The sequence below is a fragment of the Triturus cristatus genome, chromosome 10, assembly GCF_964204655.1.
Source record: "Triturus cristatus chromosome 10, aTriCri1.1, whole genome shotgun sequence".
NCBI classification, from domain to species: Eukaryota; Metazoa; Chordata; class Amphibia; order Caudata; family Salamandridae; genus Triturus; species Triturus cristatus.
Genome location: NC_140593.1, coordinates 725,591,950 through 725,608,466, shown reverse-complemented (window position 1 = coordinate 725,608,466; position 16,517 = coordinate 725,591,950).

The following is a 16,517-nucleotide window of genomic DNA, read 5'->3' as shown; positions in this document are numbered from 1 at the left end:
TTAGGCAAGAGTACGAGTCTAAGACCTTAGCTATTAGGCCAGAGTAAGAGTTAAGACCTTAACCAGTAGGCCAGAGTAAGAGTTAAGACTTTTACCAGTAGGCCAGAGTAAGAGTTAAGACCTTAACCTGTAGGCCAGAGTTCGAGTCTAAGACCTTAGCTATTAGGCCAGAGTAAGAGTTAAGACCTTAACCATTAGGCCAGAGTACGAGTCTAAGACCTTAGCTATTGGGCCAGAATAGGAGTTAAGACCTTAGCTATTAGGCCAGAGTAAGAGTTAAGACCTTAGCTATTAGGCCAGAGTAAGAGTTAAGACTTTAACCTGTAGGCCAGAGTACGAGTCTAAGACCTAAGCTAGTAGGCCAGAGTACGAGTCTAAGACCTGAGCTATTAGCCAGAGTAAGAGTTAAGACCTTAACCAGTAGGCCAGAGTACGAGTCTAAGACCTTAGCTATAAGGCCAGAGTAAGAGTTAAGACCTTAACCAGTAGGCCACAGTACGAGTCTAAGACCTTAGCTATTAGGCCAGAGTAAGAGTTAAGACCTTAACCAGCAGGCCTGAGTAAGAGTTAATACCTTAACCTGTAGGCCATAGTACGAGTCTAAGACCTTAGCTATTAGGCCAGAGTAAGAGTTAAGACCTTAACCAGTAGGCCAGAGTAAGAGTTAAGACCTTAACCATTAGGCCAGTAGGCCAGAGTAAGAGTTAAGACCTTAACCTGTAGGCCATAGTACGAGTCTAAGACCTTAGCTATTGGGCCAGAGTAGGAGTTAAGACCTTAACCAGTAGGCCAGAGTACGAGTCTAAGACCTTAGCTATTAGGCCAGAGTAAGAGTTAAGACCTTAACCAGTAGGCCAGAGTAAGAGTTAAGACCCTAACCAGTAGTCCAGAGAACGAGTCTAAGACCTTAACCTGTAGCTATTAGGCCAGAGTAAGAGTTAAGACCTTAGCTATTAGGCCAGAGTAAGAGTTAAGACATTAACCATTAGGCCAGAGTATGACTCTAAGACCTTAGCTATAAGGCCAGAGTAAGAGTTAAGACCTTAAGCTGTAGGCCATAGTACGAGTCTAAGACCTTAGCTATTAGGCCAGAGTAAGAGTTAAGACATTAACCTGTAGGCCATAGTACGAGTCTAAGACCTTAGCTATTAGGCCAGAGTAAGCGTTAAGACCTTAACCAGTAGGCCAGAGAAAGAGATAAGACCTTAACCTGTAGGCCAGAGTACAAGTCTAAGACTTTAGCTATTAGGCCAGAGTAAGAGTTAAGACCTTAGCTATTAGGCCAGAGTAAGAGTTAAGACCTTAACCAGTAGGTCAGAGTAAGAGTTAAGACCTTAACCAGTAGGCCATAGTATGAGTCTAAGACCTTAGCTATTAGGCCAGAGTAAGAGTTAAGACCTTAACCAGAAGGCCAGAGTAAGAGTTAAGACCTTAACCAGTAGGCCAGAGTAAGAGTTGAGACCTTAACCTGTAGGCCATAGTACGAGTCTAAGACCTTAGCTATTAGGCCAGAGTAAGTGTTAAGACCTGAACCAGTAGGCCAGAGTACGAGTCTAAGACCTTAGATATTAGGCCAGAGTAGGAGTTCAGACCTTAGCTATTAGGCCAGAGTAAGAGTTAAGACCTTAACCAGTAGGCCAGAGTAAGAGTTAAGACCTTAACCAGTAGGCCAGAGTAAGAGTTAAGACCTTAGGTATTAGGCCAGAGTAAGAGTTAAGACCTTAACCAGTAGGCCAGAGTAAGAGTTATTACCTTAACCAGTAGGCCAGAGTACGAGTCTAAGACCTTAGCTATTAGGCCAGAGTAAGAGTTAAGACCTTAACCAGTAGGCCAGAGTAAGAGTTAAGACCTTAACCAGTAGGCCATAGTATGAGTCTAGGACCTTAGCTATTAGGCCAGAGTAAGAGTTAAGACCTTAACCAGTAGGCCAGAGTACGTGTCTAATACCTTAGCTATTAGGCCATAGTACGAGTCTAAGACCTTAGCTATTAGGCCAGAGTAAGAGTTAAGACCTTAACCAGTAGGCCAGAGTAAAAGTTAAGACCTTAACCATTAGGCAAGAGTACGAGTCTAAGACCTTAGCTATCAGGCCAGAGTACGAGTCTAAGACCTTAGCTTTTAGGCCAGAGTAGGAGTTAAGACCTTAACCAGTAGGCCAGAGAACGAGTCTAAGACCTTAACCTGTAGGCCAGAGTAAGAGTTAAGACCTTTGCTATTAGGCCAGAGTAAGAGTTAAGACCTTAACCAGTAGGCCAGAGTACGAGTCTAATACCTTAGCTATTAGGCCAGAGTAAGAGTTAAGACCTTAGCTATTAGGCCAGAGTAAGAGTTAAGACCTTAGCTATTAGGCCAGAGTAAGAGTTAAGATCTTAGCTATTAAGCCAGAGTAAGAGTTAAGACATTAACCATTAGGCCAGAATATGACTCTAAGACCTTAGCTATAAGGCCAGAGTAAGAGTTAAGACCTTAAGCTGTAGGCCATAGTACGAGTCTAAGACCTTATCCATTAGGCCAGAGTAAGAGTTAAGACATTAACCTGTAGGCCATAGTACGAGTCTAAGACCTTAGCTATTAGGCCAGAGTAAGCGTTAAGACCTTAACCAGTAGGCCAGAGAAAGAGATAAGACCTTAACCTGTAGGCCAGAGTACAAGTCTAAGACTTTAGCTATTAGGCCAGAGTAAGAGTTAAGACCTTAGCTATTAGGCCAGAGTAAAAGTTAAGACCTTAACCAGTAGGTCAGAGTAAGAGTTAAGACCTTAACCAGTAGCCCAGAGTAAGAGTTAAGACCTTAACCAGTAGGCCAGAGTAAGAGTTAAAACCTTAACCAGGAGGCCAGAGTACGAGTCTAAGACCTTAGCTATTAGGCCAGAGTAAGTGTTAAGACCTTAGCTATTAGGCCAGAGTAAGAGTTAAGACCTTAACCAGAAGGCCAGAGTAAGAGTTAAGACCTTAATCAGTAGGCCAGAGTAAGAGTTAAGACCTTAACCTGTAGGCCATCGTACGAGTCTAAGACCTTAGCTATTAGGCCAGAGTAAGTGTTAAGACCTTAACCATTAGGCCAGAGTACGAGTCTAAGACCTTAGCTATTAGGCCAGAGTAAGAGTTAAGACCTTAACCAGTAGGCCAGAGTAAGAGTTAAGACCTTAACCAGTAGGCCAGTGTAAGAGTTAAGACCTTAACCATTAGGCCAGAGTACGAGTCTAAGACCTTAGCTATTAGGCCAGAGTAAGAGTTAAGACCTTAACCTGTAGGCAAGAGTAAGAGTTAAGACCTTAACCAGCAGGCCATAGTACGAGTCTAATACCTTAGGTATTAGGCCAGAGTAAGAGTTAGGACCTTAACCAGTAGGCCAGAGTAAGAGTTAAGACCTTAACCAGTAGGCCAGAGTACGAGTCTAAGACCTTAGCTATTAGGCCAGAGTAAGAGTTAAGACCTTAACCAGTAGGCCAGAGTAAGAGTTAAGACCTTAACCAGTAGGCCATAGTACGAGTCTAAGACCTTAGGTATTAGGCCAGAGTAAGAGTTAAGACCTTAACCAGTAGGCCAGAGTAAGAGTTAATACCTTAACTAGTAGGCCAGAGTACGAGTCTAAGACCTTAGCTATTAGGCCAGAGTAAGAGTTAAGACCTTAACCAGTAGGCCAGAGTAAGAGTTAAGACCTTAACCAGTAGGCAAGAGTAAGAGTTAAGACCTTAACCAGTAGGCCAGAGAACGAGTCTAAGACCTTAACCTGTAGGCCAGAGTACGAGTCTAAGACCTTAGCTATTAGGCCAGAGTAAGAGTTAAGACCTTAACCAGTAGGCCAGAGTAAGAGTTAAAACCTTAATCAGGAGACCAGAGTACGAATCTAAGCCCTTAGCTATTAGGCCAGAGTAAGAGTTAAGACCTCAGCTATTAGGCCAGAGTAAGAGATAAGACCTTAACCAGAAGGCCAGAGTAAGAGTTAAGACCCTAACCTGTAGGCCATAGTACGAGTCTAAGACCTTAGCTATTAGGCCAGAGTAAGCATTAAGACCTTAACCAGTAGGCCAGAGTATGAGTCTAAGACCTTAGCTATTAGGCCAGAGTAAGAGTGCAGACCTTAGCTATTAGGCCAGAGTAAGAGTTAAGACCTTAACCAGGAGGCCAGAGTAAGAGTTAAGACCTTAACCTGTAGGCCAGTGTATGAGTTAAGACCTTAACCAGTAGGCCAGAGTAAGAGTTAAGACCTTAACCAGTAGGCCAGAGTAAGAGTTAAGACCTTAACCAGTAGGCCAGAGTAAGAGTTAAAACCTTAACCAGGAGGCCAGAGTACGAGTCTAAGACCTTAGCTATTAGGCCAGAGTAAGAGTTAAGACCTTAGCTATTAGGCCAGAGTAAGAGTTAAGACCTTAACCAGAAGGCCAGAGTAACAGTTAAGAACTTAACCAGCAGGCCAGAGTAAGAGTCAAGACCTTAACCTGTAGGCCATAGTACGAGTCTAAGACCTTAGCTATTAGGCCAGAGTAAGAGTTAAGACCTTAGCTATTAGACCAGAGTATGAGTCTAAGACCTTAACTATTAGGCCAGAGTAAGAGTTAAGACCATAACCAGTAGGCCAGAGTACGAGTCTAAGACCTTAGCTATTAGGCCAGAGTAAGAGTTAAGACCTTAACCAGTAGGCCAGAGTAAGAGTTAGGACCTTAACCATTAGGCCAGAGTACGAGTCTAAGACCTTAGCTATTAGGCCAGAGTAAGAGTTAAGACCTTAACCAGTAGGCCAGAGTAAGAGTTAAGACCTTAACCAGAAGGCCAGAGTAAGAGTTAAGACATTAACCAGCAGGCAAGAGTAAGAGTTAAGACCTTAACCAGAAGGCCAGAGTAAGAGTTAAGACCTTAACCAGTAGGCCAGAGTACAAGTCTAAGACCTTAGCTATTAGGCCAGAGTAAGAGTTAAGACCTTAACCAGTAGGCCAGAGTAAGAGTTAAGACCTTAACCAGTAGGCCAGTGTAAGAGTTAAGACCTTAACCATTAGGCCAGAGTACGAGTCTAAGACCTTAGCTATTAGGCCAGAGTAAGAGTTAAGACCTTAACCAGTAGGCCAGAGAACGAGTCTAAGACCTTAACCTGTAGGCCAGAGTAAGAGTTAAGACCTTTGCTATTAGGCCAGAGTAAAAGTTAAGACCTTAACCAGTAGGCCAGAGTACGAGTCTAATACCTTAGCTATTAGGCCAGAGTAAGAGTTAAGACCTTAGCTATTAGGCCAGAGTAAGAGTTAAGATCTTAGCTAATAAGCCAGAGTAAGAGTTAAGACATTAACCATTAGGCCAGAATATGACTTTAAGACCTTAGCTATAAGGCCAGAGTAAGAGTTAGGACCTTAAGCTGTAGGCCATAGTACGAGTCTAAGACCTTATCTATTAGGCCAGAGTAAGAGTTAAGACATTTACCTGTAGGCCATAGTACGATTCTAAGACCTTAGCTATTAGGCCAGAGTAAGCGTTAAGACCTTAACCAGTAGGCCAGAGAAAGAGATAAGACCTTAACCTGTAGGCCAGAGTACAAGTCTAAGACTTTAGCTATTAGGCCAGAGTAAGAGTTCAGACCTTAGCTATTAGGCCAGAGTAAGAGTTAAGACCTTAACCAGTAGGCCAGAGTAAGAGTTAAGACCTTAACCAGTAGGCCAGAGTAAGAGTTAAGACCTTAACCTGTAGGCCAGAGTACTAGTCTAAGACCTTAGCTATTAGGCCAGAGTAAGAGTTAAGACCTTAACCAGTAGGCCAGAGTAAGAGTTAAGACCTTAACCAGTAGGCCAGAGTAAGAGTTAAGACGTTAACCATTAGGCCATAGTACGAGTCTAAGACCTTATCTATTAGGCCAGAGTAAGAGTTAAGACCTTAACCTGTAGGCAAGAGTAAGAGTTAAGACCTTAACCAGTAGGCCATAGTACGAGTCTAAGACCTTAGGTATTGGGCCAGAGTAAGAGTTAAGACCTTAACCAGTAGGCCAGAGTAAGAGTTAAGACCTTAACCAGTAGGCCAGAGTGCGTGTCTAATACCTTAGCTATTAGGCCATAGTACGAGTCTAAGACCTTAGCTATTAGGCCAGAGTAAGAGTTAAGACCTTAACCAGAAGGCCAGAGTAAGTGTTAAGACCTTAACCATTAGGCCAGAGTACGAGTCTAAGACCTTACCTATTAGGCCAGAGTAAGAGTTAAGACCTTAACCAGTAGGCCAGAGTAAGAGTTAAGACCTTACCAGTAGGCTAGAGTAAGAGTTAAGACCTTAACCATTAGGCCAGAGTACGAGTCTAAGACCTTAGCTATTAGGCCAGAGTAAGAGTTAAGACCTTAACCTGTAGGCAAGAGTAAGAGTTAAGACCTTAACCAGCAGGCCATAGTACGAGTCTAATACCTTAGGTATTAGGCCAGAGTAAGAGTTAGGACCTTAACCAGTAGGCCAGAGTAAGAGTTAAGACCTTAACCAGTAAGCCAGAGTACGAGTCTAAGACCTTAGCTATTAGGCCAGAGTAAGAGTTAAGACCTTAACCAGTAGGCCAGAGTAAGAGTTAAGACCTTAACCAGTAGGCCATAGTACGAGTCTAAGACCTTAGGTATTAGGCCAGAGTAAGAGTTAAGACCTTAACCAGTAGGCCAGAGTAAGAGTTAATACCTTAACCAGTAGGCCAGAGTACGAGTCTAAGACCTTAGCTATTAGGCCAGAGTAAGAGTTAAGACCTTAACCAGTAGGCCAGAGTAAGAGTTAAGACCTTAACCAGTAGGCAAGAGTAAGAGTTAAGACCTTAACCAGTAGGCCAGAGAACGAGTCTAAGACCTTAACCTGAAGGCCAGAGTACGAGTCTAAGACCTTAGCTATTAGGCCAGAGTAAGAGTTAAGACCTTAACCAGTAGGCCAGAGTAAGAGTTAAAACCTTAACCAGGAGGCCAGAGTACGAGTCTAAGCCCTTAGCTATTAGGCCAGAGTAAGAGTTAAGACCTCAGCTATTAGGCCAGAGTAAGAGATAAGACCTTAACCAGAAGGCCAGAGTAAGAGTTAAGACCCTAACCTGTAGGCCATAGTACGAGTCTAAGACCTTAGCTATTAGGCCAGAGTAAGCATTAAGACCTTAACCAGTAGGCCAGAGTATGAGTCTAAGACCTTAGCTTTTAGGCCAGAGTAAGAGTGCAGACCTTAGCTATTAGGCCAGAGTAAGAGTTAAGACCTTAACCAGGAGGCCAGAGTAAGAGTTAAGACCTTAACCTGTAGGCCAGTGTATGAGTTAAGACCTTAACCAGTAGGCCAGAGTAAGAGTTAAGACCTTAACCAGTAGGTCAGAGTAAGAGTTAAGACCTTCACCAGTAGGCCAAAGTAAGAGTTAAGACCTTAACCAGTAGGCCAGAGTAAGAGTTAAAACCTTAACCAGGAGGCCAGAGTACGAGTCTAAGACCTTAGCTATTAGGCCAGAGTAAGAGTTAAGACCTTAGCTATTAGGCCAGAGTAAGAGTTAAGACCTTAACCAGAAGGCCAGAGTAACAGTTAAGAACTTAACCAGCAGGCCAGAGTAAGAGTTAAGACCTTAACCTGTAGGCCATAGTACGAGTCTAAGACCTTAGCTATTAGGCCAGAGTAAGAGTTAAGACCTTAGCTATTAGACCAGAGTATGAGTCTAAGACCTTAGCTATTAGGCCAGAGAAGGAGTTAAGACCATAACCAGTTGGCCAGAGTACGAGTCTAAGACCTTAGCTATTAGGCCAGAGTAAGAGTTAAGACCGTAACCAGTAGGCCAGAGTAAGAGTTAGGACCTTAACCATTAGGCCAGAGTACGAGTCTAAGACCTTAGCTATTAGGCCAGAGTAAGAGTTAAGACCTTAACCAGTAGGCCAGAGTAAGAGTTAAGACCTTAACAAGAAGGCCAGAGTAAGAGTTAAGACATTAACCAGTAGGCAAGAGTAAGAGTTAAGACCTTAACCAGTAGGCCATAGTACGAGTCTAAGACCTTAGGTATTAGGCCAGAGTAAGAGTTAAGACCTTAACCAGTAGGCCAGAGTAAGAGTTAAGACCTTAACCAGTAGGCCAGAGTACAAGTCTAAGACCTTAGCTATTAGGCCAGAGTAAGAGTTAAGACCTTAACCAGTAGGCCAGAGTAAGAGTTAAGACCTTAACCAGTAGGCCAGAGTAAGAGTTAAGACCTTATCCAGTAGGCCAGAGAACGAGTCTAAGACCTTAACCTGTAGGCCAGAGTAAGAGTTAAGACCTTTGCTATTAGGCCAGAGTAAGAGTTAAGACCTTAACTAGTAGGCCAGAGTACGAGTCTAATACCTTAGCTATTAGGCCAGAGTAAGAGTTAAGACCTTAGCTATTAGGCCAGAGTAAGAGTTAAGACCTTAGCTATTATGCCAGAGTAAGAGTTAAGATCATAGCTATTAAGCCAGAGTAAGAGTTAAGACATTAACCATTAGGCCAGAGTATGACTCTAAGACCATAGCTATAAGGCCAGAGTAAGAGTTAAGACCTTAAACTGTAGGCCATAGTACGAGTCTAAGACCTTAGCTATTAGGCTAGAGTAAGAGTTAAGACCTTAACCAGTAGGCCAGAGTATAAGTCTAAGACCTTAGCTATTAGGCCATAGTAACAGTTAAGACCTTAACCAGTAGGCCAGAGTAAGAGTTAAGACCTTAACCAGTAGGCCAGAGTGTGAGTCTAAGACCTTAGCTATTAGGCCAGAGTAAGAGTTAAGACCTTAGCTATTAGGCAAGAGTACAAGTCTAAGACCTTAGCTATTAGGCCAGAGTAAGAGTTAAGACCTTAGCTATTAGGCCAGAGTACGAGTCTAAGACCTTAGCTATTAGGCCAGTTTAAGAGTTAAGACCTTAACCAGTAGGCCAGAGTAAGAGTTAAGACTTTAACCAGTAGCCCAGAGTAAGAGTTAAGACCTTAACCTGTAGGCCAGAGTACAAGTCTAAGACCTTAGCTATTAGGCCAGAGTAAGAGTTAAGACCTTAGCTATTAGGCCAGAGTAAGAGTTAAGACCTTAACCATGAGGCCAGAGCAAGAGTTAAGACCTTAACCTGTAGGCCAGAGTAAGAGTTAAGACCTTAACCTGTAGGCCAGAATACGAGTTAAGACCTTAACCTGTAGGCCATAGTACGAGTCTAAGACCTTAGCTATTAGGCCAGAGTAAGAGTTAAGACCTTAACCAGAAGGCCAGAGTAAGAGTTAAGACCTTAACCAGCAGGCCAGAGTAAGAGTTAAGACATTAACCTGTAGGTCATAGTACGAGTCTAAGACCTTAGCTATTAGGCCAGAGTAAGCGTTAAGACCTTAACCAGTAGGCCAGAGAAAGAGATAAGACCTTAACCTGTAGGCCAGAGTACGAGTCTAAGACCTTAGCTATTAGGCCAGAGTAAGAGTTAAGACCTTAACCAGTAGGCCAGAGTAAGAGTTAAGACCTTAACCAGTAGGCCATAGTATGAGTCTAAGACCTTAGCTATTAGGCCAGAGTAAGAGTTAAGACCTTAACCAGTAGGCCAGAGTACGTGTCTAATACCTTAGCTATTAGGCCATAGTACGAGTCTAAGACCTTAGCTATTAGGCCAGAGTAAGAGTTAAGACCTTAACCAGTAGGCCAGAGTAAGAGTTAAGACCTTAACCATTAGGCAAGAGTACGAGTCTAAGAACTTAGCTATCAGGCCAGAGTACGAGTCTAAGACCTTAGCTTTTAGGCCAGAGTAGGAGTTAAGACCTTAACCAGTAGGCCAGAGAACGAGTCTAAGACCTTAACCTGTAGGCCAGAGTAAGAGTTAGGACCTTTGCTATTAGGCCAGAGTAAGAGTTAAGACCTTAACCAGTAGGCCAGAGTACGAGTCTAATACCTTAGCTATTAGGCCAGAGTAAGAGTTAAGACCTTAGCTATTAGGCCGGAGTAAGAGTTAAGACCTTAGCTATTAGGCCAGAGTAAGAGTTAAGATCTTAGCTATTAAGCCAGAGTAAGAGTTAAGACATTAACCATTAGGCCAGAATATGACTCTAAGACCTTAGCTATAAGGCCAGAGTAAGAGTTAAGACCTTAAGCTGTAGGCCATAGTACGAGTCTAAGACCTTATCTATTAGGCCAGAGTAAGAGTTAAGACATTAACCTGTAGGCCATAGTACGAGTCTAAGACCTTAGCTATTAGGCCAGAGTAAGCGTTACGACCTTAACCAGTAGGCCAGAGAAAGAGATAAGACCTTAACCTGTAGGCCAGAGTACAAGTCTAAGACTTTAGCTATTAGGCCAGAGTAAGAGTTAAGACCTTAGCTATTAGGCCAGAGTAAAAGTTAAGACCTTAACCAGTAGGTCAGAGTAAGAGTTAAGACCTTAACCAGTAGGCCAGAGTAAGAGTTAAGACCTTAACCAGTAGGCCAGAGTAAGAGTTAAAACCTTAACCAGGAGGCCAGAGTACGAGTCTAAGACCTTAGCTATTAGGCCAGAGTAAGTGTTAAGACCTTAGCTATTAGGCCAGAGTAAAAGTTAAGACCTTAACCAGAAGGCCAGAGTAAGAGTTAAGACCTTAATCAGTAGGCCAGAGTAAGAGTTAAGACCTTAACCTGTAGGCCATCGTACGAGTCTAAGACCTTAGCTATTAGGCCAGAGTAAGTGTTAAGACCTTAACCAGTAGGCCAGAGTACGAGTCTAAGACCTTAGCTATTAGGCCAGAGTAGGAGTTCAGACCTTAGCTATTAGACCAGAGTAAGAGTTAAGACCTTAACCAGTAGGCCAGAGTAAGAGTTAAGACCTTAACCAGTAGGCCAGAGTAAGAGTTAAGACCTTAACCTGTAGGCCAGAGTACGAGTCTAAGACATTAACTATTAGGCCAGAGTAAGAGTTAAGACCTTAACCAGTAGGACAGAGTAAGAGTTAAGACCTTAACCAGTAGGCCAGAGTAAGAGTTAAGACGTTAACCATTAGGCCATTGTACGAGTCTAAGACCTTATCTATTAGGCCAGAGTAAGAGTTAAGACCTTAACCTGTAGGCAAGAGTAAGAGTTAAGACCTTAACCAGTAGGCCATAGTACGACTCTAAGACCTTAGGTATTGGGCCAGAGTAAGATTTAAGACCTTAACCAGTAGGCCAGAGTAAGAGTTAAGACCTTAACCAGTAGGCCAGAGTGCGTGTCTAATACCTTAGCTATTAGGCCATAGTACGAGTCTAAGACCTTAGCTATTAGGCCAGAGTAAGAGTTAAGACCTTAACCAGTAGGCCAGAGTAAGTGTTAAGACCTTAACCATTAGGCCAGAGTACGAGTCTAAGACCTTAGCTATTAGGCCAGAGTAAGAGTTAAGACCTTAACCAGTAGGCCAGAGTAAGAGTTAAGACCTTAACCAGTAGGCCAGAGTAAGAGTTAAGACCTTAACCATTAGGCCAGAGTACGAGTCTAAGACCTTAGCTATTAGGCCAGAGTAAGAGTTAAGACCTTAACCTGTAGGCAAGAGTAAGAGTTAAGACCTTAACCAGCAGGCCATAGTACGAGTCTAATACCTTAGGTATTAGGCCAGAGTAAGAGTTAGGACCTTAACCAGTAGGCCAGAGTAAGAGTTAAGACCTTAACCAGTAGGCCAGAGTACGAGTCTAAGACCTTAGCTATTAGGCCAGAGTAAGAGTTAAGACCTTAACCAGTAGGCCAGAGTATGAGTTAAGACCTTAACCAGTAGACCATAGTACGAGTCTAAGACCTTAGGTATTAGGCCAGAGTAAGAGTTAAGACCTTAACCAGTAGGCCAGAGTAAGAGTTAATACCTTAACCAGTAGGCCAGAGTACGAGTCTAAGACCTTAGCTATTAGGCCAGAGTAAGAGTTAAGACCTTAACCAGTAGGCCAGAGTAAGAGTTAAGACCTTAACCAGTAGGCAAGAGTAAGAGTTAAGACCTTAACCAGTAGGCCAGAGAACGAGTGTAAGACCTTAACCTGTAGGCCAGAGTTCGAGTCTAAGACCTTAGCTATTAGGCCAGAGTAAGAGTTAAGACCTTAACCAGTAGGCCTGAGTAAGAGTTAAAACCTTAACCAGGAGGCCAGAGTACGAGTCTAAGCCCTTAGCTATTAGGCCAGAGTAAGAGTTAAGACCTCAGCTATTAGGCCAGAGTAAGAGATAAGACCTTAACCAGAAGGCCAGAGTAAGAGTTAAGACCCTAACCTGTAGGCCATAGTACGAGTCTAAGACCTTAGCTATTAGGCCAGAGTAAGAGTGCAGACCTTAGCTATTAGGCCAGAGTACGAGTCTAAGACCTTAACTATTAGGCCAGAGTAAGAGTTAAGACCTTAACCAGTAGGCCAGAGTAAGAGTTAAGACCTTAACCAGTAGGCCAGAGTAAGAGTTAAAACCTTAACCAGGAGGCCAGAGTACGAGTCTAAGACCTTAGCTATTAGGCCAGAGTAAGAGTTAAGACCTTAGCTATTAGGCCAGAGTAAGAGTTAAGACCTTAACCAGAAGGCCAGAGTAACAGTTAAGAACTTAACCAGCAGGCCAGAGTAAGAGTTAAGACCTTAACCTGTAGGCCATAGTATGAGTCTAAGACCTTAGCTATTAGGCCAGAGTAAGAGTTAAGACCTTAGCTATTAGACCAGAGTATGAGTCTAAGACCTTAGCTATTAGGCCAGAGTAAGAGTTAAGACCATAACCAGTAGGCCAGAGTACGAGTCTAAGACCTTAGCTATTAGGCCAGAGTAAGAGTTAAGACCTTAACCAGTAGGCCAGAGTAAGAGTTAGGACCTTAACCATTAGGCCAGAGTACGAGTCTAAGACCTTAGCTATTAGGCCAGAGTAAGAGTTAAGACCTTAACCAGTAGGCCAGAGTAAGAGTTAAGACCTTAACCAGAAGGCCAGAGTAAGAGTTAAGACATTAACCAGTAGGCAAGAGTAAGAGTTAAGACCTTAACCAGTAGCCCATAGTACGAGTCTAAGACCTTAGGTATTAGGCCAGAGTAAGAGTTAAGACCTTAACCAGTAGGCCAGAGTAGGAGTTAAGACCTTAACCAGTAGGCCAGAGTACAAGTCTAAGACCTTAGCTATTAGGCCAGAGTAAGAGTTAAGACCTTAACCAGTAGGCCAGAGTAAGAGTTAAGACCTTAACCAGTAGGCCAGAGTAAGAGTTAAGACCTTAACCAGTAGGCCAGAGAACGAGTCTAAGACCTTAACCTGTAGGCCAGAGTAAGAGTTAAGACCTTTGCTATTAGGCCAGAGTAAGAGTTAAGACCTTAACCAGTAGGCCAGAGTACGAGTCTAATACCTTAGCTATTAGGCCAGAGTAAGAGTTAAGACCTTAGCTATTAGGCCAGAGTAAGAGTTAAGACCTTAGCTATTATGCCAGAGTAAGAGTTAAGATCATAGCTATTAAGCCAGAGTAAGAGTTAAGACATTAACCATTAGGCCAGAGTATGACTCTAAGACCTTAGCTATAAGGCCAGAGTAAGAGTTAAGACCTTAAGCTGTAGGCCATAGTACGAGTCTAAGACCTTAGCTATTAGGCTAGAGTAAGAGTTAAGACCTTAACCAGTAGGCCAGAGTATAAGTCTAAGACCTTAGCTATTAGGCCAGAGTAAGAGTTAAGACCTTAACCAGTAGGCCAGAGTAAGAGTTAAGACCTTAACCAGTAGGCCAGAGTGTGAGTCTAAGACCTTAGCTATTAGGCCAGAGTAAGAGTTAAGACCTTAGCTATTAGGCAAGAGTACAAGTCTAAGACCTTAGCTATTAGGCCAGAGTAAGAGTTAAGACCTTAGCTATTAGGCCAGAGTACAAGTCTAAGACCTTAGCTATTAGGCCAGTTTAAGAGTTAAGACCTTAACCAGTAGGCCAGAGTAAGAGATAAGACTTTAACCAGTAGGCCAGAGTAAGAGTTAAGACCTTAACCTGTAGGCCAGAGTACAAGTCTAAGACCTTAGCTATTAGGCCAGAGTAAGAGTTAAGACCTTAGCTATTAGGCCAGAGTAAGAGTTAAGACCTTAACCATGAGGCCAGAGTAAGAGTTAAGACCTTAACCTGTAGGCCAGAGTAAGAGTTAAGACCTTAACCTGTAGGCCAGAGTACGAGTTAAGACCTTAACCTGTAGGCCATAGTACGAGTCTAAGACCTTAGCTATTAGGCCAGAGTAAGAGTTAAGACCTTAACCAGTAGGCCAGAGTACAAGTCTAAGACCTTAGCTATTAGGCCAGAGTACGAGTCTAAGACCTTAGATATTAGGCCAGAGTAAGAGTTAAGACCTGAACCAGAAGGCCAGAGTAAGAGTTAAGACCTTAACCAGCAGGCCAGAGTAAGAGTTAAGACATTAACCTGTAGGCCATAGTACGAGTCTAAGACCTTAGCTATTAGGCCAGAGTAAGCGTTAAGACCTTAACCAGTAGGCCAGAGAAAGAGATAAGACCTTAACCTGGAGGCCAGAGTACGAGTCTAAGACCTTAGCTATCAGGCCAGAGTAAGAGTTAAGACCTTAACTAGTAGGCCGGAGTAAGAGTTAAGACCTTAACCAGTAGGCCAGAGTAAGAGTTAAGACCTTAACCATTAGGCCAGAGTACAAGTCTAAGACCTTAGCTTTTAGGCCAGAGTAGGAGTTAAGACCTTAACCAGTAGGCCAGAGTACGAGTCTAAGACCTTAGCTATTAGGCCAGAGTAAGAGTTAAGACCTTAACCAGTAGGCCAGAGTAAGAGTTAAGACCTTAACCAGTAGGCCAGAGAACGAGTCTAAGACCTTAACCTGTAGCTATTAGGCCAGAGTAAGAGTTAAGACCTTAGCTATTAGGCCAGAGTAAGAGTTAAGACCTTAGCTATTAGGCCAGAGTAAGAGTTATTATCTTAGCTATTAAGCCAGAGTAAGAGTTAAGACATTAACCATTAGGCCAGAGTATGACTCTAAGACCTTAGCTATAAGGCCAGAGTAAGAGTTAAGACCTTAAGCTGTAGGCCATAGTACGAGTCTAAGACCTTAGCTATTAGGCCAGAGTAAGAGTTAAGACATTAACCTGTAGGCCATAGTACGAGTCTAAGACCTTAGCTATTAGGCCAGAGTAAGCGTTAAGACCTTAACCAGTAGGCCAGAGAAAGAGATAAGACCTTAACCTGTAGGCCAGAGTACAAGTCTAAGACTTTAGCTATTAGGCCAGAGTAAGAGTTAAGACCTTAGCTATTAGGCCAGAGTAAGAGTTAAGACCTTAGCTATTAGGCCAGAGTAAGAGTTAAGACCTTAACCAGAAGGCCAGAGTAAGAGTTAAGACCTTAACCAGTAGGCCAGAGTAAGAGTTAAGACCTTAACCAGTAGGCCAGAGTAAGAGTTAAGACCTTAACCATTAGGCCAGAGTACGAGTCTGAGACCTTAGCTATTAGGCCAGAGTAAGAGTTAAGACCTTAACCTGTAGGCAAGAGTAAGAGTTAAGACCTTAACCAGCAGGCCATAGTACGAGTCTAATACCTTAGGTATTAGGTCAGAGTAAGAGTTAGGACCTTAACCAGTAGGCCAGAGTAAGAGTTAAGACCTTAACCAGTAGGCCAGAGTACGAGTCTAAGACCTTAGCTATTAGGCCAGAGTAAGAGTTAAGACCTTAACCAGTAGGCCAGAGTAAGAGTTAAGACCTTAACCAGTAGGCAAGAGTAAGAGTTAAGACCTTAACCAGTAGGCCAGAGAACGAGTCTAAGACCTTAACCTGTAGGCCAGAGTACGAGTCTAAGACCTTAGCTATTAGGCCAGAGTAAGAGTTAAGACCTTAACCAGTAGGCCAGAGTTAGAGTTAAAACCTTAACCAGGAGGCCAGAGTACGAGTCTAAGCCCTTAGCTATTAGGCCAGAGTAAGAGTTAAGACCTCAGCTATTAGGCCAGAGTAAGAGATAAGACCTTAACCAGAAGGCCAGAGTAAGAGTTAAGAACCTAACCTGTAGGCCATAGTACGAGTCTAAGACCTTAGCTATTAGGCCAGAGTAAGCATTAAGACCTTAACCAGTAGGCCAGAGTATGAGTCTAAGACCTTAGCTATTAGGCCAGAGTAAGAGTGCAGACCTTAGCTATTAGGCCAGAGTAAGTGTTAAGACCTTAACCAGGAGGCCAGAGTAAGAGTTAAGACCTTAACCTGTAGGCCAGTGTATGAGTTAAGACCTTAACCAGTAGGCCAGAGTAAGAGTTAAGACCTTAACCAGTAGGTCAGAGTAAGAGTTAAGACCTTAACCAGTAGGCCAGAGTAAGAGTTAAGACCTTAACCAGTAGGCCAGAGTAAGAGTTAAAACCTTAACCAGGAGGCCAGAGTACGAGTCTAAGACCTTAGCTATTAGGCCAGAGTAAGAGTTAAGACCTTAACCAGAAGGCCAGAGTAACAGTTAAGAACTTAACCAGCAGGCCAGAGTAAGAGTTAAGACCTTAACCTGTAGGCCATAGTACGAGTCTAAGACCTTAGCTATTAGGCCAGAGTAAGAGTTAAGACCTTAGCTATTAGACCAGAGTATGAGTCTAAGACCTTAGCTATTAGGCCAGAGTAAGAGTTAAGACCCTAACCAGTAGGCCAGAGTACGAGTCTAAGACCTTAGCTATTAGGCCAGAGTAAGA